We start from the raw sequence: 21234 nt of genomic DNA on the forward strand, positions 1-21234 counted from the left end.
GATGTCTGATAGGGTACTGCTTGTGAACTGGGGTCCTCTAGAGGAACAATAGTCTCTCTTAAATGCTGAGCCAGCTATCCAGAGCCGGGAAAAAAAGATTTTGGTACTCACAAAATAAAATGGCTAGTATATTCTTATTCATTCATTCATTCGGAGTCTTGCTTTATAGACTAAATAGTCCTCAAACACGAGATACTACTGGCTCAGCCCCCAGAATGCTGGGGTTATATGTTCACACTACCATGCCTGTCACTGCAAATAACCTTTTACAAAATGTATTTGTTTATTTAGAGATAAAATCTCAGTGTTTAGCTCTTAGCTGCCCTGGGACTCACTATCTAGGCCAGGCTTGCCTGGAATTCACAGAGATTCACCTGCCTCCCAGGTACTGGGATTTAAGGTGTACACCACCTGGCTTTATGTTTATTTTAAAATTCTACATATGTGTGTGTATGTATGTATGATGTATGTATGAATGAATGAATGTATTCCTGTTTCTTTATATGTGCACCATATGTGTCCGCTGCTCCCAGAGACCAGAAGAGGGTGTCTGATCCCTTGGAACTGGAGTTACAGCTAGCTGTGAGCCCCCATATGGGTGCTGGGAACCAAAGTCAGGTCTTTCATAAGTATCCTTAACTACCGAGAATTTCTCCAAGTAACTTTTTGGATACCTTCACCACCAAAGGACAGGCTTGTACTGATGGATTCTCTCATGGCCATTGAAGCTATTTGTACCTGGAATTTGTTCAGGCCACCCTAAAGCTGAGGTCTCTTCTAGCTTTGTCTGTTGCTCTTCACCCACCGTGGCTCACTCTCTCCTCCAGTTGTTAGTCTGATGTTGAGGTTGCCCTGTGGATTGGGGACCTTCTGAACTTAGAATTCTAATGCCTTAGGGTTCTGTGGACCTTGAGCCAGCAACATGAGATCCCAGGTGTGATGGCTGTTTCTGGTTGTCAACTTGACTACATCTGGAATGAACTACAACCCAGAAACGGAGGGCACACCTGTGATCCAGATCTCGAGTCTGGAAGACCCAGGCTTCCGACTTGGAACTTGACATGGGATAACACACATTTTTGATCCATAGTGGGTTTTGAGGCATAGTGGTCATGAAAAGCTTAGGCCCAGGCAAGGTGGTACTCACCTTTAATCTTCAGGAGACAGAGGCAAGCAGATCTTTGCCTGAACAAACAAGTTCAGAGCAAGTTTCAAATAAAGCAAAGCTTACATCTGGGCATGGTGGCACACACCTTTAATCTAGGCCACGCCTTCTCCTGGAGGCCTACGTAAGGACATTGGAAGAAGGTCGATTCACTCTTCTTCGCCTGCTTGCACTTACTAGCCAGCACGTCTGTTTGAACCTACTTCTCCAGGAGCCCAGCTTATACAGTAGACCAGCCGAAACAACCAGTCCTGTGAGTCTGAGTGACTTTCCATTCATAGCTGTCCATTGTTGGGTTAGTTGGACTGCAGACTGTAAGTCATTCCAATAATTTCCCTTAATGTATAGAGACATTCCATCTGTTCTGTGACGCTATAGAACCCTGACTAACACACCAGGTCAAGATGTAGGCTTTGTCCTTCTAGAGCATGGACTCTTCCCTCCCCACTTCTCCCCACCCTACTCCCCCCACCCATCCCACTCCGGCCTAAGGCAGGGTTTCCCTGTGTAGCCTTGGCAGTCCTGAAACTCACCAGGCTGGTCTCAAACTTGAGATCGGCCTGCTTCTGTCTCCTGAGTGCTGAGATTAAAGGCATGTGCCACCATCACCCAGCATCTTTTGTGGCATGCTTTCAGCCTTGTAAACCTCTTCTGTAAAGGGCTTCTTCTGTTCTTCTGTAACAATCCACATCCCCATCAAGTTCAAAGTAGCCTTGAGAATGATTGCATCCGAAGTTGTTCAGAGTGAGCCCCAGTTTGTCAAAGGCAGTTTAGATCATTTGCCCCTAGAATCTGCCAGGATGGGCACAGACTGGAGAAATGATTCTCAGACTGCTGACTGTAGCATGTCTCCTTGTAGCAGTGGCTAAGGGATGCTGCTTAGGGACCACTGTGGGTAAAGCTACCCTCCCAGAGAGACTTCAGAAGGGTCACTCCTCCTGCAACAGCCCAGAGGCTGCTTTGGGCTCTTCCTCTCTGGTGGCTGTCATACACATTGGGGACCTGCAGATAGTTCATTGTGTGGTCCTACCATAAGCTCAATGCAAGGCCATGGTTAAGGAAAGGCTCTACCCTTCCAGAAGGGAGCTAGGAACAGGCCCTCCCTGTTCCCTACCCTCCAACCCTACCCCAGGATCCTGAACTATATACACCTTAGTCCCGTGGCGTTTCTTCAGCAAATTAACACAGGCAATTCCAAGTCTTCCCTAAATCTTCTTTTTAATATCAATAAACAGAAATCAAACTCAGAGAAGGCATACCTTTAAGAGTTGTGCCTTAAAGGCTTATCTTGGGATGAGGGAGTGTCCTGTCTCATAGCAGGCTGTATCTTTGGGCATTGTCTCTCTTTTTCCTTGTAAGCTTCCTCCTCCTTTCCTTCTGGCAAGAGTGGATTCATTTCCTTATCTTTCCCTATTTTCCTTACAGTGCTTTTTTTTAGTTTGCTTCTGTCACTGTGTTAAACACCATGACCTAAAACAACATGAGGGTGTGGGGGAAGGATCTATTTTAGGTTACAATCTGTCACTGAGGGGAATCAAGGCAGAAACCATAGAGGAACTGCTTTCTGGTTTGCTGCTCTCCAAGGTTTGCTAAGTATCTTTCTTATACAGCTAGGTCCATCTGCATAAGGATGGCGCCACCCATGGTGGGCTGGGCCTTCCTACCCTTTCTTCCTTCCTCAATTAGCAAGCAATAAAACGCCCAGCAGATTTGGCCACAGGACATTCCTGATCCCGTTTCTGCTCTTCTTCCTAGGTAGGTGTTGACAGACAAAATTAGCCGTCAAAGCTTGTGGATGTTCTTGGCCTTAAAGAGAACCAGATGTTGTCTTCTGTGTGTAGGAGCTGGCCCAAGTTTTACATCATAGAGTCATTAGTGGTAACAACTTTGGACATGGCCTCTTGGTTTAATTTTAATTTTATTTTATGTGTATGGTTGCTTTTGCCTGAGTGTATGTCTGTCTGACATGTGTACCAGGTCTGTGGAGGTCAGAAGAGATCATCAGATCCTTTGGAACTGGAGTTAGAGATGGTTATGAGCCAGTCATGTGGGTGGTGACGGTTAAACCTGGGTCCTCTGGAAAAGCTGACAGTCAGTGCCCTTAACTGCTGAGCCATCTCTCCAGACTCATAAGACCTCCTTGAAATATGGCTGATCCGAGATCAAGACCCAGTTTCTAAACTATGGAGGTCAAAGTAAATGCCCTGCCCTTTCCCAGAGAAGGGGCTGAGTCCCAGAGTAGGCTTTTGTCAGACTAATGCCTCGTCTAAGGTACTTCCTGTAGACACGTGTACAAATGCCCCATAGTTCATTCATAATAATTGCCCGCATGTAACTTGTTAGTTTTGTTTTTTTTTTGTTTTTTGTTTTTTGAGATAGCATCTCAGTAAGTTGCCCATTGTATTAGTTACTGTTCTGTTGCTATGATAAATAAAACACCAGGACCAATGCAATGAATAGAAGGAAAGCTTATATGGGCTTACTGGTTCCTGAGGGATGAGCCCATCCTGGTAGGAAAGCAAGGCAGCTGGAAAGGAACGCACAGCAGGTGGTGTGCAGTGCTGAGGGCTCATGGGTTTTACTGTAAGCACGGTGGGGTGTTGGTGGATTGTGAAATAGGAATGGTAGGAGGCGTTAAAACCTCAAAGCTCAAGTCCCCAGTGATACACTTCCTCCATCGAGGTCACCCCTTCTAGATCTCCCCAAACAGCGCCACCAACTGGGGAACATGAGCCTATGGGGAGTCACTCAAACTGTTAATCTGTGGCTTCTCTCTGAACTCCTAGACTTAGCAGGACTCTACTTTAGTCTCTGCTTGGGCTTACGACTAACAGTTGTAGCTGTGTTTTTGAACTCCTCTTCCTGGAGAGGGGTGGTCTAGGTGGGATGATGGCCCCATCTATGTCATCTTAACACGCACTGGCAGACACTGTTTGATTTAGTTCACTTTCCTTGAGACTGCCTAAATTAGGTATGTTGGGAGGCATGTGGGCCCCAGAGGCATGAGCTAGCAAGTTTTCCATGCCATGTGGTCCTGGATTTGTGAGCACTGGAGGGGAAACATAGCCTTTGGTGGTACTTTTGGCATGGACTGCCAGGGTTTTCCTTGAGGCTATCACTCCGGACCCAGGTGCAGCCAGTCCAGGTTCTCTTAGGCCTCAGGATCCAGACTTGGGCTTGTTGGTTCCTAGGATCTCTGGAAAGCTTTTTTGTGTTTTCCGTTGGGAGAGTGTGGAGTAGAGAAAAGATGGGTATCATTTTTTTTTAATATATAGTTTTTTAAAAGAAGTATTTGCCGGGCGGTGGTGGCGCATGCCTTTTAATCCCAGCACTTGGGAAGCAAAGGCAGGCGGATTTCTGAGTTCGAGGCCAGCCTGGTCTACAGAGTAAGTTCCAGGACAGCCAGGACTACACAGAGAAACCCTGTCTCGAAAAACAAAACAAAACAAAACAAAAAAAACCAAAAAAAGAAGTATTTATTTGTTTTATGTATATGAGTACACTCCACAAACATTGGATCCCCTTACAGATGGTTGTGAGCCACGGTGTGGTTGCTGGGAATTGAACTCAGGACCTCTGGAAAAGCAGTCAGTGCTCTTAACCTCTGAACCATCTTTCCAGCCCCCAGCATTATTGTCTTAATGCCAGCATTTACCTAAATCTCCTTGGAGGTCTTAGTTGGAGAGAAGTGCCAAGAACTCAGGGATGCCTCTGTTCATCACCTTACATAACTCCTTCCATGAGGTAGTGATGCCTCTAATCTCTGTTCAAGGGTAGGAGGAGCTGTGAGACAAGAAGGTGGCAGAATGTTGTCATCCCTCACTGTGTTGACTGTCCTCTCCCTCCAGGTAGCTTTAGTTCATCTGCCACAATTGGGTGCAGATGTCCCCCTCTGTATCATCTCGATCTGCCAGGCTCAGTAGGACCTGTCACCGAGCTCTGCCACCAGGCTCAGTAGGAGCTCCATCCATCAGTAGGAGGGAATGTGCGGCTGGCGGTTAATATGGCTTCGTAAATCTGATACGTTTTCCTGAGTTCTGACGTTCTTGTTATCGAACTTGGGGGTCACAATCCCAAACCAGGTCCTAAATAAGCCAATTAAGAGAGCTCAGAGAGAAGCGGAAAAAGATTTATTCAACAGGGCCGTTGAGGAAAAGGGACAAAGATATTCAACCTCCAAGTTCTTCTTGGGGGTCCTGAAGTGAGATCATATGCTTATCTAAGCAGTCCCAGGCAGTTGTGGCCCCGCCCCCAAGCAAGTGTGGCCCCGCCCACCACTGGCCGGTCCTTGCCTGGGCTTCAGTCTCATGGGGTTAGGTATCTATAGAATCTCATTTCAGGAGATAAGTTCTCACTTTGGCTGCTCCTTTTCCTTCTCCCAGTGTAAGATTCCTGGAGAAATTCCTTTTTCTTAGGGCTCATTGTTCTAACAGTCTGATAGTTCGAGTGAGAGACACAAACGTCTCTTTAGAATATCTTTCTGTCTGCTAGGTCTGCTAGATTCTGACTGAGAGAAGTGGGGACAGGTTGCCCTTGAGCATGCTAGGAGGCTATAACTGGTGTCAGAAGGGAGGTTTGAACTCAGGCCATATGAACTCTAGCTCCAGAGTAACCCCAAGTACAGGACGTGTATGGGTGTTAGCCTTGCTGGGCTCTGGCCTCCTACCTTGGGATGTATTGTAGTGGCTAATTACTTAAACCACTTTTTGCTTCCGGCTGGGTCTTGCTTCCTGCCACCCGCCAGAGCCCTCTGGATTCCTGAATTAAAGACACACAAGCCAGCTAATTTTGATATGTTTTGACTAGCTCAATGATTGGGCAGTTCTAATCCTCCCCACTGCTAACACACTCTTCCCTCTGGTATTCCTGGCTCAACACCTTCTAAATCTGTTTTATCTTTGCTGCCCTGTTAGCTTCTGGGCAGCCCTCCCCTCCCCCAAAGATGCTCTCCCTTTCCACCTACATTGCTTGATATCTTTCTCCTGCAGCTCTTAAACGTGATCCTCCTCCCTCGGAGTCATGACAATCCTCCCTCGCCTTTCCTTTGTGCCTTGCTTGGGAATTCCAAACGTCCCCCCTCTTCCACCCTGCACAACCGTTAGCCATTGACTTTTTATTAATCAGTCAAAAACCAATTGGGGACAGGGACCTTCAGCGTTCGAACAGACAGATTCCTGATTTTGGGTGGCGAATTAGGACAAAGCATTAGAACCAATTCCCAACAATGTGTCAGGTACGCTGAGTGAATATGGAGACTCTTTTCAAGACAAGGTTTCTTTTTAGTCCTGTATGTCCCGGTCCTGTAGACCAGGCTGGCCTTGAACTCCAAGAACCTCCTGTCTCTGCCTCCTGAATGCTTTAATCCCAATTAAAGACTTGTGCCATTTCCATCTCCTGGCTCTAGGACCTTCTGGTTTTTATTTGTTTCTTTTTAATTTTCTTTTTAAAAATATTTACTTATTATGTATACAATGTTCTGTCTGCATGTATGCCTGCACACCAGAATAGGTACCAGATCTCATTACAGATGGTTGTGAGCCACCATGTGGTTGTTGGGAATTGAACTCAGGAGCTCTGGAAGAGCAGACAGTGCTCTTAACCTCTGAGCCATCTCTCCAGCCCAGGACCTTCTGTTTTTAAGTACATGGAATAGTGCTCAGGGGGCCATCCCACCACGGAGCAGCACACTTCCTGTCTTGACCTGCTCCACTTTCTCTCCAGCCTGGGACTGCAGTCTTCTTGGCGTAGCTGGAGCTGGGGTTTCTGAGGCAGCTATGCAGGGGCTGGGGGCCTAAAGCTGACATGAGTGACAGAGACTGGGCCACAAGCTTCCTAGGTCAGTAGCTAAGCATTCGTTGATGTCACCAGTGTCTGATGGACACCTGCCCCAGACCTAGAGGTGCATGTGTGTTCTGTCCCACATCATGTCTCTGCAGGGGGTCCCGTGGGAACCAAGACCAGTGGCAGCTGTGATCCTGACCCCACCCTTGATCCTGGCCTTTCTTTGCTGCTTCTATCATGTGGTGACATGGGAAGTGTCCCCTTCCTTTGAGGCCTTTGATGCCCCCAGAAAGCCTGGAACAGGAGCTGGTGACCAGGGCCTGCAGAAACCTTCTTGCCCCTCAGAGCAGCTCTTAGGATCACTGCATGCACACCTCCATCCTCGCTGGGATGGATGAAGCCAGGGAAACTGGAGTCTTCCATGGGTTCCCTGGGTGCCCTTGGGGCTTCTGGGAAGGAGTACTGACTGGGAGAGCCAGAAAGATGCCTTCCCCACTTTCACCCGTTTTTCTTTCAGGTTTTTTTGGAGGAACACCTGAAATTCAATGTTGTAAGAGTTGCGGGAGTGCCTAGGCTCTCTTTACTTCAGTCCCTTGGCATGTTGGGTTTCCCTGCTTTCTCCTTTTCTCCGTCCATGCGCAGGACTCTGACATGCCCATACGCACATTTACTCCTCATTATTCAAATGTAGTTCCCATAATAAATATGGCCTCTTCTGCATTCTTTGTGTGCTATCTTTGTTTCAGGTTTGTTTGGTTTTGACTCTTTTATTTATTTTTTTCCTGGGTTGAGCCCAGCCGGGGTCTCAGGCATGCTGGGCTAGTGCTCTGCCCTGGGGTCACCCCCCAGCCCAATGGTATAATACCCAAATCAGGGAAGTATTACTGCAGACTTGTTATACCTAGCCCAGAGACCAGATGCAGCTCTGGATTTTCTACACAGCATCCTCTAAAACCCTTTTGGAGAGCTCAGGGTAGGCTTTTGGAAACACTCCTATCTGACGTTCTACCTCTAGGCCCCTTTAAAACATGTTTCTCTAAGTCCGAATGTTCTGCAAATACTTGGGCTCTGCAGTAACGTGGGCCAGGTAGCAATTCCCACACAAAAGCTTGGCACTCACACCACGAGGAAGGTTTGTAAGAAAGGAACTCTGGGAGACTCTTCAGCCCCTGCTTACCTGACCACCCAGACCTGTTTCCCAGCATCTCCACACGCAGAAGCTGTGTGTGGCCCAGTCTTCAGTCTATCTTTTATGACTTCGCCCACCCCTTGGGTGGCTGCCCACCTGTGTGGGGCAGCCTTAACCACCTTTAATGGTGCATGTGTCATAGGTGTGTATCCTTGGGGGAAGAGGAGAACAGAGGTTGCTAATAAATATCTAGAACATATTTGAGACCTGTGGTGTTGCGAGCCCCCTATCTTCTGCACTGAAGCCCTTGCTTTCTAGAGCTGGCAAGAATTAAGGGTGCCGCATGCCGCTTGGCTGAGGGCCACGGCCTTGGCCTTTTGCTGGTTTTATAGCTTGGCTGTTTCATACAGCATTTTGGGTTGCCTTTGGTCGACCCCTTTTAGACGGCCCCTCTCACAAGAAATAATATAGACGAAATTCTAAACTGAAGTTCCAATGGCTGCTGACTGCTACTCAAACTCAGTCTACAAACAGTTTCAAAACTGTTGGGCTTCCTGAAGTTCGAATCTCACTGTTAATTCATGATGTCTTTGCTCTGCACACCCCCCTCCCCGCACCCATCATCATCAGTCACTGGGTAAGCACCTCTGTGTCCTGGCCAAGAACGAGGGTTCTGGAATCATTTTTTTTTTCATTGTCTGAAATTTGTTCGTACCTCAGCTTCCCCAGATGTAAGCCCACAGCTGTATGTGAAGAGACCTCTGAAGAGACCTCTGAAGGTCATGATCAAAAGCTTCTCGTATTTTTCCATGTGTTTGTTTGTTCTCCAGCCCCAGACCCTCTCCTTGAAGGAGCTGGCCTTGACAGTGACTCTAGTGGGCAGCCGCCCAGAGTCCGGGTACCCTGCTGAGCCCAGTAACTCTAACCTGGCCAGACCAGCACCAGAAGGCCACTCTTCAAAGAAGCCCTTTGAAGCGCAAACATTTCCTTTCCTGAAAAGAAGGGAAATTGCAACCAAAATGTATTGTTCTGTGCAGACAATGTTCCCTTCGATCAAAGAGGGAGTGGGGCTTATAAAGGTAGATTCACAAATTAAACCTGGGCGCCATCCTGTGTGTGTGACTGTCACCATGGAAGGGCTCATTGTGGGCCTCTAAGGTTGGTAAGACTCCGTTTCCCCTTTTCCTTAGGATCCTGGGTCTAGGTCTAATATATTGGACTGTGTCTCTAGCGTGCTCCTGAAAATGTCTACTGATAAATTATGATATCTTCCAGTTAAAACATTACTTAGCCATTGGAAATGATACTTTCCAAGAATATTTGATATTAGGGGAAATATTTAATGTTAAAGGTGAAAAATATCTGAGTCATTTTAATAACCTGGATATATTGCATGGAAAAAGAAATTGCTAAAATTAGATTTTAGGGTCCGGGAGTGTATCCCAGTGGTTAGGGCATGTGCTCGTTGGCATTTGAGAGGCCTTAGGCTGTGTCTCTAGCAATAAAAGTAAACACTGTTTTGTTGACTGTTTATAGATCCTAAAATACTGTTCAACAAATACTAACTGAATATTTATATAATCGGTAAGATATATTTAAAGGAATTATGTCTCTGAGGTGGATAGTAATGCTTTGGCAGGTGGATGCGGCCATAAATTACTTTTAATTTCTGTTGAGATCCTGCCCTGGCTTCTCAGAATGGGATCTGTTTTGTTCTTCGCTGCACACATTCTACGTTTGGTCCTTGAGTACAAACTATACAGGGTGTGGGTGGCTTTAGCGTTCCAGTTACTGTTACAGGATGTTTGAGTTTTCATTAGATTTGCTCGATGTTGTCAAAAGGGTCAAGTAGCAGCCTGGTTTTTCCTAGTAACTACCCACTTCGGTTGAGGTCTCTTGCCTGACTGACCCTCGATTTGTCACCTCTGAGCACCTATTCTAACAAGATCTTTTGGCCACATTCCAAATGAATAGTTTTCTGAGATGGACCTTTGTTTACCTGCAGCATCTGCTGGCTCTGAGATGTCACCAAGTACTGTCCCCTTCATCCCGGTGCCCACTCTGTCTCTTTGCCTGATAGTGCAGGTCTGCGATGGGTGTGACCTTCTAGAAGGCTGGTCTCAGAGAAGCTTTCTCTGGTCTGATAGTACCTATGCACCGGACAGAGTCTTCAAGCTGCTTTGACTACAAATCGAAGTAAGAACAAAATTTCCTTGTGACCAAGTCCACACAGGGACACACTGATTGATAAATAGATTGATTTAAAGTTTGTGGGACTTTTCTTCAGCCCTACCCATGGTATACACTATGGACATGTGCTTCCTAGAAACGGATGGTGTATCTGTTAATTTCAGTGCTTTGAGTTTTCTCTTGGGTACATTTCTTTCAGTGAGATTTGAGGAAGAGCCCATCTGAAAGGTTAATAACCTTGTCTTTCAGAGTTAAGGACTGTGGGAGGAACTGAAAAAAGTTGCCCACAGAAAGATAAATTTGAGGTTGTTGGAGTCTAGCTTGAAATTGGAATGCTGAAAAAAAAACAAAAAAAAAAAAAAACCACTAACTAACAGTAGCAGTGGCAGCCACACCCTGAAGTAATTCTTTGAAGGCTGGGGTTCTTACTTAAGGGTTTAAAGTTTTCCTTGCATTTTACATAGCAAATAAATACTTTGTCTGCATAAACCATTCTTAAAATAATCTTAACCAGTGGAATCAATTGTCTCTAAGAAGGCACACAGACAGCCCAGCTTATTGAAACAATGTACAATTATCTCTGTCCTTGTTCGCTGGAGGCTTAAAACAAAAACTTGCTTCTCTAAATGATGTTTCTGTAGGAATTCAAAATAGTTACTTTACACTGTCTTAAGGGAGGTGTGTAGAAGTTCTAAGTATTGCCAACTCTGTGAGCCTTTGAAGAGAAAGTCTGTGAATTTGTTGTTTTGTGTGTGTGTGTGCTGTTCTATATATATGAGGGATAATATATAAATTAGAACACCTTTTCTTACATCCATCACCTCAAATTAAAATACACACACTCATTTTAAAAAACATTTATTTAGCGTATAGGAGGGCGCTCACATACAACATTCCTGTGGAGGTCAGAAGACAACTTTCTGAAGTTGGTTCTCTCCTGCCATGTGGGTGCCGGGCATCGGACTCAGTCAGCAGGCTTGGCAACAAGCACCTTCATCCCCTGAGCCACCTCACCAGCCAGGACCTCAAAGTCCTAGCATCATGTTTGGTTTTGTTGAATAAACTTTTGCTGACAGACACTTCTTTTTTTTGCTTACTTCCTAAAGGGCCATCTCAAGAGGTACTAAGCAAGAGGACTTATGAATTCTTTGAGTAATTATGTAAAGCTTGAAGGAAGGGATGCCTCATTAGTATCAGAGTTTGATGTAATCAGAAGTTTAGAAAGTCAGTGTCTAATTTGTCCGTAGTGGCTTCATGCCTAATTGCTAACGCCTCTTTTGGGTTTGTTCTAGCCAGCAAGGTGTAGTTGCCTTTTCTGGATGATTTAAATAGGGGGGCGGTGTTTGAGAGAGAGCAACACTCCATATAATTCCAATCCCTTTTTGAGCTCTGGGATTGTCCCTTTCTGTCCTGTGGTGAGTGTCTTCCTGGGAGCCCTGCAGAGCAATTCTCCAAGAGAGTGAGAGGGTCTTCAGATCTCCATGGGGCTCCTTTATTCAGCCAGGTATCCAGATGTGCTGAGGAAGTGGCATTTTATTATGAGAAGCCCTAGGAACTGAAGCAGTGGTGGACAGATCCTCTGCACAGTTGTACAGTAAGAGTACGGACCCAAGGTCCAGCATTTTAGCGTGTCCCTTCTTGCAGAACGTCAGAGTCTGTTTGACTCTGCTGTGGGTATGGCATGCTCTCTTGCCTACAACACATGGCTTAAAGGACAGTCTCATCCCTGCTGGACCTGGTGCCCAGGAAGGGCCTGTGCCTGCAGATATGGCAGTGTCCTAGTGAGCGTAAGCGCCCAGGGACAAGACTGACTTCATGGAAGCGTGAGGAACACCACGGGAAGCCTTTCCACTGTGAAGGTCACATGCTTCGCTCCTTCAGTATTTCTGCTGGGTTTCTCTGTGTAGCCCTGGCTGTCCTGGAACTCACTCTGTAGACCAGGCTGGCCTCGAACTCAGAAATCCGCCTGCCTCTGCCTCCCAAGTGCTGGGATTAAAGGCGTGCGCCACCACCGCCTGGCTTCTGCTGATTTTCATCTGTCTAAAAAGAGTACAAACAGGGACATACAGGGCAATTGGATGGCACACTGTGCCAATGGGGCCCAGTAATAGAGACAGAAGGAAGGAAAAGTCTGCAAACATGAACTGAGAATTTTGCATAACGTGCTCATTCCTTGTATCTGCAAAGTCCAACTTGGAGTAGTGTCTTTAGACATGTAGGCATTTGTGTGTACACAAAATCCCTTCCCTGGGGAACTTGTGAACATCATCCCATTCCAGAGGTCCCGGGTGGGTCTGCAAGATTACGTTTCTAGCCAGATTTAGGAACACTTGGAGGAGCAAGCCCTCTAGAAGGTGCTAGGCCCTGGATGATTACAGGATCTCTGGATTGAAAGGCTAGCTGGCACAGAGTAGAGGCTGAACGGTGGGGTTGCTCGCTTTACCCTCACTGACTGGAGGATCCCTGCCTGGTGTGTAGTCATTTCTATTCCTGGTGGTTATCTATTCTCAGCCGACTTGCAGATAGGACAGAACTTCTGCTGAGGTGGGGCTCCTGGCAGTGTAGCTAAGATGATAGCCAAGGGCCTGGCGGGCAGGAAGGGACAGAAATATATAGAATGAGATGCAAGAACTTAGCCACCGAAACAGGGCTGATTTAGCTGAGAGGCAGACAGCCTTCTTCATTGCCGGGAGGTCTGTGTGGCATGGCCAGCTACAGCTCTGTCTTAGTTTCTATCTTTGAAGTCACAAGTCTCACTTTAAGGATTAAAGCTTAGGGTTTGGGGGAGGCTCAATTAAGACAAACTGTCTTCAGTTGTTGAATATGGACACAGGGTTAAAACTTTAGCCTCCAGGGGGATTCTCCAGGAACCCCATTCCCAGATGCCACATACATGTCTGTCTTTGCTTTGCTGATAAAAGACTCAGGGTTGGGGCTGGAGAGATTAGGGTTGAGGCTCAGCGGTTAAGAGCACTGACTGCTCTTCCAGAGGTCCTGAGTTCAGTTCCCAGCAACCACATGGTGGCTCACAACCATCTGTAATGGCATCCAGTGCCCTCTTCTGGTGTGTCTGAAGACAGTGACCGTGTACTCATATAACTAAAAACAAATAAACATTTTGCTGGGCAGTGGTGGCACACGCTTTTAATCCCAGCACTTGAGAGCCAGAGGCAGGTGGATTTCTGAGTTCAAGGCCAGCCTGGTCTACAGAGTGAGTTCCAGGACAGCCAGGACTACACAGAGAAACCCTGTCTCGAAAAACAAAACCAAAAAAAAAAAAAAAAAAGACTCAGGGTCGGTTAACACTCATAGAGATTTTTCCAGAAGACTGAGTTGAAGAGACGGGCCAAGGCTTGTTCCCTCTTCAGCAGGGCACTCTCCACAGAAGAGGCAGATGTCAGCTCTCTCATTAAGACCAGGCACGGGGAAGATGAACCAAGCTTGGAGAGGGATTAGGGTGGTGGACTAGGCACTGTGAGAGCTGTCATGGGGTACCAAGTGCCAAGGTCCCGGCTCAGAGGGCCTTAAGCCAGGGTGCTACTTAGAATATCTGGAGTATGCTTGAACAATTAGGTCTCCTTGTAATTTACATATGCTTGATTTTTAAGGTCTCAGGAAGGGTGGTTAGGGAAGGGGGTGTTCAAACATGGGTCCTACCCACCACTACCTCCCCAGGGGAGTTGAAACCCTGCCAAGAGGAAGGATTTGGCTCCAAAGCGACAGACTAAACCTTGGCTGTGTTTGCCTGTTATCGAGTTCAAAGCTGTCTGTCTGCTGCAGGATGTGGCAGAGGGGAATTTAACGTGAGAAAGGGGGCTATGAAGTCGATCCACTTCTCCAAGAGCCACGTCACAGCCCTCTGCCTTCCCAAGGGTCTCACTGCTCACTGTGCAGTGTCCCCAGTAGACAGGGTTCCCTCATTAAAAAGGTTTTCTTTTACCTCCTCATAGGAAAAGATACGAGGAGATCACAATAGGAATGGGGTATTATGAAATGGAAGTTATTATGTGATTTCTCTCTTTCTTTTAAATTTTAATTTTATCATTATTTATGTGTCTATGTGGGTGGGTACGTGGATGTGAGTGTATTGCCCTCAGAAGCCAGTAGAGGGCATCGGGCTGCAGGTGGTTGTGAACTGGAGCTACTGGTCCTGGGTGCTGGAAGCTGAATCCTGGTCCTCCGCAAGAATGGTATGTGTTCTTAACTACTGAGCCATTCCTCTGGCACCACATGACTAAAACAAAACAATAGGGTGGGCTAGAACTCACTTTGTAGACCAGGCTGTCCTTGAACTTACAGAGGTCCACCTGTCTCTGCCTATCATGTGCTAGGATTAAAGTTATGTACCACTCCCACTTTTCTTTTTTCTTTTCTTTTCTTTTCTTTTCTTTTCTTTTCTTTTCTTTTCTTTTCTTTTTCAAGGCAGGGTTTCTCTGTGTAGACTGGTCTGTCCTGGACCTAACTCTTTAGACCAGGCTGGCCTCAAACTCAGAGATCCACCAGCCTCTGCCTCATGAATGCCGGGACTAAAGGTGTGCATACCATACCAGGCTATGTCTCACAAATTCATTAATTCATATGCTTGTCACCAGGATTCCTTTAAATACATAGAAAAATGTCATTTATAAAGCTGAAAGCAACCATTAGTAAAGCAAATGTTATTTACAACCCTGCATAGTCTGGGACGTGTGGTCACCTCTGTGGATGAGATGAGCAGCCCTGGGTGGTGGCCGTGATTTTGTTGGTCAGTAGATTGAGAGGACTTAGCTTGCCTTGTTCCCCTGGGTAGTTTGGAAAGTTTGCCCTGTGTGTTGGCTTTGGGAAAATCCAATCATCTATTGTTTTGAGAGAAACCAGGTTGGTTTATGGTCCCTCTTGCTGGGACCTAGGGGTCGTTTACAATCATCATTTTACGATGTGATGTGGTCCCTGGAAATATGCACAGCTTTCATTTACCTCACCAGGCATTATGGCTGACAATGCATTATGGCAGCGAGTCTGCCACTGTGCTAACAACACTCATCCCTTTCAGAGGATGGAAAGAGGTGGTGTGTCCTGACGGGTCACAGCCAGGTGAAAGTATTCATGTGTGCTCCGAGGGTGTCTTTATATGGTTTCTACTGCTCTGATAAAGACCATGACCAAAAAGCAACTTGGGAGAGCAAGGGTTTATATCAACTTAATTATAGTCCGTCTGGAAAAGAAGGCGGGGCAGGAGTTCACGGCAGGAACCTGGAGGCAGGAGTAGAAGCAGAGACTGAAGGAACACTGCTTACTGGCTTGCTCAGTTACTTTGTCTGATAACCCAGAACCACTTGCCTGGGAGTGGCATCACCTATGATAGTCGGTAGAAATGGGTTCGTTCTTATTAATCATTAATCAAGACAGGCCATCTACAGGCCAACCTAATGGGTGCATTCTCTCAGTTGAGGCGCCTCTTCCCAGAAATCTCTCTAGCTTGTGTCATGTTGACAGAAGATGAAGCAAGACAGAGGTGTAAGAGGATTCCATGACAGATGGTGTGTGCCACCTGTCAGCAGTATTACAGGGTTGTCTGAATGAGATGGACCTCAAGGGATGTGACTAGTTCAAGTGTGGGAATCCTGGGCTCTCACATGCCTTGAAATGGCCTTCGAACCCCAAGATCCAAGAAAGTCACCTCTGTTGTTTGCTGCTGAGTACACGAAAGCAATTCCTGATGGGATTCATCCCACCCTCCCCTGCAGGTTAGGTAGACTCACTGTGTGTCTGTCTCCCTGAGACTTGGCTGTCTTTCAGTGCAGACTCTGGGCCAGTGTCTCTGCTTTGGGATTTGGAAGGGATTGTTGTGAGTGTTAACTTTTGTGATGGTTTCCAGCTTTAATCAGGAAACAGTGACAGTTTGTGACTGTGGAGCCACCAAAGAGCACTGTGCAGTTAGGTGAGACTGAAATCATGTGCCAAACAGGAACAATGATGACTGTGTGTGGTGGGGAGAAACAATGTCTAGGGTGAGGACGATGATGGGGTGGCTATCTAGAAACTGTCCCCTGCCTGTTTCAGTTCAGAAATGACCAGCAGATATGACTGTAAGGGGCAGAATGGGCTCCACCATCCATCTCCATATGGTCCATCAGATTTGTGCTCCTCAAATTAATATTCCAGAAGAGGTTCTGCCAATTAGAATAATCTCTTTATCCCAGTTGTGGAAAGAGTGAGAAGCCTTAGGCCCAGCATTCCACGCCCAACCAAACACCATCGGATGCTTATCCAGTCATGGCAGGGCTAGGCATTTCCTGGTGTCAGGCCGGTGGCAGCCATGTCCTGTTGTGCGGGGCGTCTCTCGGGGAATATTGGAATGTCGGGATAGGCCATGAGAAGTCTGGGTCCCCAGCTATCTCACTGGGGAGGAAGCCCAAGGTTATTTTTCAAAAGATTATTAGCTGACCATACACATCAAATACATACAGCTCCTATCAAGGGGAAATGAAAGGATTTTTTTTTTTAATTTATATTTTTGCCAGTGCAAACTCATTCTGTTTAGATTAACTAGGAAGGAGAGGACAGGGAAGGGTCAGTGTCCTGCTCTGGTGTGCCTCAGGGAACAAAGGATGAGAGCCTGCCTGGGATGCCTGCCTACTGTTGACTCGGTGGGTCCAGTACTTTGTGCCCAGTTCACCGCTGCACCTGCTTCACCTCACTTTCCCTGGACACTGGGTCAGCTGGCAAGCAGTGTGCATATCCGGGAAGCAGAGTGTGAACACTCCAGTGTTTCCTCAGGATCCTTAACATTTGCCTGAGCAGGTGTGATCTGGTTAAGACAGGCATCCCTGTCTACACTGATGTGTGGATATCAAAGCAGCATACTTACCCTTTGGCCCTTAGATTGAGCAGCAGGCCCTGGAGTGTGCCCTCCCCCCACCCCCATCTTGCCCTTGAAGCATGTCCCTGGTTCTCAGGGTTCACAGGAGGACAGGGTGTGGAAGAGAGCCAGTTTTGCAGAAATAAAACTTCAGTGCAGTCGTGTTCAGATGTCTTCAATACCTGCTCCCTGGACAGAAATCTGATAAGGGCTGCGGTACAAAAGGGCAAAAGTTCTGGGTTGCTGGCTCCAAAGAAACCTTTTTCTTTTGTGTGGGGATGGCAGGGTGTGTGCCCAAGAAGACTGGCTGCACCAAGAGTCAGAGATGTGATCAGGGTTTCAGAGAGTCACGGCCGCCAGTGAGGCGAGCCACAGATTCCCAAGAAGCTGCAGAAGTCAGCATTCCTATCAGGCTGGACCATGTTTTGAAATAAATAAATTAAAAAAAAAAAAAACTAATAAGACTTTGCATGACTGATTGTGAAGGAAGGAAAGTGGGAGTGGCCCTGGTGATTGACAGTTCTCTGGCCTACAAGGGCCAAGGTATTTTGGAGTTTGTCACGAGTCTCTGGACAATGCTGTCATGAGACATGCCTGCTCACAAAGGTTGCTTTGTGAACCTCTCCCAAGACAGGACACTTGACTGGAGTAGACTTTCCCTGAGGTAGTATTTCTGATGTTCTTGGCTCCCCAGACATAGGCTACATGGCGGATGTCGGCAGGGAGGAACAGGGTATGCTTGGGTCCCAGCTGTTGTCTGATTTAGAAAGGCCCCCCAGGAGAATCTGGACTCTGTGGTATTTCCTTTTCCCATGAGTGACCTTCATTGAGACAGAGACATGCCCTTAGGGGACATCCCTTGGTTGCAGTTAGTGTTACTGTTCCCAAGGTTCCCACAGTGGAAGCCTGTAGAAGTGGTACCTTGAGTCTGATGGCAGAAGTATAGACAGGCCGGGCAGTGGTGGCGCACGCCTTTAATCCCAGCACTTGGGAGGCAGAGGCAGGTGGATTTCTGAGTTCAAGGCCAGTCTGGTCTACAGAGTGAGTTCCAGGACAGCCAGGGCTATACAGAGAAACCCTGTCTCGAACCACCCCCCCCCAAAAAAAAAAGTATAGACCGGCCTGGATTCCAGCCAGACCATCAGATGGAGTTGCAGAAAAAAGCCTGAGGCCCAGTCCAGAGCCAAGTCAGCTGCAGGGAAGGTGACCCCTGAGCCGCAGGACCAGGGAAACTTCAGCCCACTTGACTGTGCATAGGCCATGCAGTTACACACACCACATGGCCTATGGAGACTTTCATTCATGTTTGTTTATTTATTTACTCATATTTATTTATATATGGAGACAGTTACCCTTCCTTGCACTCTGGTTGGATGGAGTGACTTGTGACCTTTCATACTGATGCTTAAGTCTAGGGCAATTCAAAGATCAGCTGGGTGGCCGGCCAATAGGAAGGCGTGGCGTCCCCTGACTTGGAGCTGCCTGGTAAGGATGAAGAGGACATGGGCTTCTGGTGTCAGAGTGACAGACTTCCAGCTTTGGCCTTGACATAGATAGAGCACAGGGATTTGCTTCTTGGCTTCTCCCACCATCTTTGGGGCCCTGAGTAGAGAGGGGATTTGTAGTAAAAAAAAATCATTTAAAAGTCCCAGTGCGGGGTTTCTACCCGGCTTTTGACCATTTATGTTCTTGGATCAAAGACACACACAGCCTTTATAGTTTTAAATATGAGGCAGCACAGTAGCTGGGCAGCTGCCAGCCCTCCATGCTGTTAGAATCCACCTTCCTATCCATAACCCAAGCCTTCACTTACTAAGTCACATCTGGGCTGCTCGTAGCTCCATCTGGCCAGCCTACAGGGCCACTGTTTTTATGGCTCAGCTAACCCATGGCGGCTCTCCTTTCTCCTCCTTCTATCCCAGGTGGCTCCTCTCTCCCAAGCCTGCCCAGCCTTTACCCTACCTAGGTCTCTTCTGCCCAGCTCTTGGCTGTTGGCATCTTAGTCACCAGTCACAACTAACGGGGGACAGGGTTACTCAATATCTTCCATGTGAGCTCGCTCATCTCTGGGGTACCAGTCTTGGGGGCCCCAAATTAGCATCAGAATACAGGCAGCATTGGGCCAACCTACCACAGGGGATTGCTTTCTAGTTCTTAGCACAGTACTGTGTGTGCAGCAACTGGACAGTACATGACCCATCTCCCTCTACTGTTTCCCGCACTCCTTTTGAGGCGTGTCTTTAAGATTCATTTTATGTGTGAGTGTTTTGTAGGTGTGTGTGCCTCATGCTTGGTGCCCTCAGAAGTCAGAGGAGGGCATCAGATCCTCTGGAACTGGAGTTACAGAAGACTGTGAGCCACCGTGCGGGTCCTGGGAATCGAACCCCAGTCCTCTGAAAGGGCAACCAGTGCTCTTAACCACTGCGCCATCTCTCCAGCTCTTCTGTTTCAGTTGTAATGGAACTTTGATTGTTCTGAAAGCCTTCTAGGCACTCTCCCTCTCTTCTAGGTTCCCCTGCTAGGGCAGAGACAGGCCTATCTATTTAAATGGACAACAAATGGGTCTTCAGAACATCTGCTCTCTCTCTCTATCCAGTTTCAACCCAGGTTTGATTTGCAGTTGCTTTTAGTGGTGTCATAGACAAGGGATAAATCTGTGGCCTTCTAAGAAGCAGTGGCAGAAAACAAGTCACAGTCCCAGTTTCCAGAGCGTGCTGCTTGCATTGATTCCCAGTTTCCAGAGTGTGCTGCTTGCATTGACTTGGTTCCTGCTCTTAGAAAATGTCTCTTCTTCACCTGCAGAAAGCTGTGTCCTGCAGGTCCAGGCACATTCTCGGGGAGCATGGTGTGAGCTGAGCTTTAATAACCGGTAAAAATTATGAATAGGCATGGGACCCTCTCGCCACACAGCACAGGTGTTTAAGTGTAGGCTGACAGGAGAAAGTGACGGCTCATGACTGTGAGGACAGGAGACTCATTTGGGAACTCAACTTTTCTGGCCACAGTATGAAAAACTCACTCGTTAGTTTACATACAGGCTGTCCTGTCCAGCACAACACAGCTGTCACAGACACCCGACAATGTAGGATGCAGACTGTGGCTGGCTAGTTGGGTGCCAGGTGGTGTTTACTAACTCTTTGCTTCATCGTCTCGGCTTCTGTTTGTTCCTATATTCTAAATTCTTTTGGAGACTGCACAGTTCGTAGTAATGAAACATGTAAAGGTGTCTTTTATTTTGTCTTTTTAAGACTGGAGTCTCTCTATTGTGTGGCTTTGCCTGTCCTGGAACTTGCTGTGTAGCTCAGACTGGCTTTGAACTCACAGAGATCTGCCTGCCTCTGCCCCTCCAAATGTTGGGGAGCCAGAGCTGTCTTTATCTATCTATCTATCTATCTATCTATCTATCTATCTATCTATCTATAAATAAATAAATTAAGAGGTGGGTGTGGTGGAACACACCTTTAATTTAAGTGATGTGGAGCACTTCTGGAGGAGCTGCATTTCTGTGAGTTCAAGGCCAGCCTGGTCTACCTAGTGAGTCTTCAGGGCTACACTCTGAGACATTGTCTCAAGGGAAGAAGAAAAGCAAAACAAATGCAAAATATTCTGGGGCTTGACCAAAGTGTAAAGCATTGTCTCATTTAAAAGTCCCTCCTCCTCTTCCCTGACCTCCCCTCTTTCTTCCCTTCCTCCTTTTCCCTGTGTCTAGGCTCCTTTGACACATCACCGTCTTGATAAGGCATCGCTGGGAACCCTTCCAATGAAAGATCGAGAGATCTTGGCGTGGGTTGAATAAAAACATAAATAAATAAATAAATAAATAAATAAATAAATAAAACATTGAAGTGTCCTTTGATGTTTACTTGGTTGGACACACCTGCTGCCCCGACTTAAGAACCGTTGCAGGCTTCAGATGAAGGGGGAGAGGAAGCAACTGTACTCAGCTTTGCTGCGGGGATGGGGGGGGTAAAGGGGGGGTGGGGACCTTCCTTGCTCTTCCTTTATCTCCGAGGATCTTGCTCTGGCTCACTCAGGTGTAGTGAGCAGGAGCTCTGTTGATTTAGTTTTATTTATAGGCACTGGGGATTTGTACTGCAGGAAAGTAATTCTTACAGGAGTCCTCGGAGG

The 21234-nt window shown here is 47.0% G+C and overlaps 1 protein-coding gene across 2 annotated transcripts in view; it reads left to right on the plus strand.

Annotated features, from left to right (window-relative positions):
* The window catches only part of Slc7a1 (solute carrier family 7 member 1), a 75881-nt gene that overhangs the window by 2900 nt on the left and 51747 nt on the right, over window positions 1-21234 (plus strand). Inside the window, exon 1 of one of the 2 annotated variants that reach the window (XM_076923900.1) lies at window positions 9176-9233. The exons of the other annotated variant lie outside the window; for it this stretch is intronic. The gene's annotated coding sequence lies outside the window, so the exon portion shown is untranslated. Of the gene's footprint in view, window positions 1-9175; window positions 9234-21234 lie in introns of those variants that run through there. 2 annotated transcript variants of the gene reach the window in all.

The sequence above is a fragment of the Arvicanthis niloticus genome, chromosome 24, assembly GCF_011762505.2.
Source record: "Arvicanthis niloticus isolate mArvNil1 chromosome 24, mArvNil1.pat.X, whole genome shotgun sequence".
Lineage (NCBI taxonomy): Eukaryota > Metazoa > Chordata > Mammalia > Rodentia > Muridae > Arvicanthis > Arvicanthis niloticus.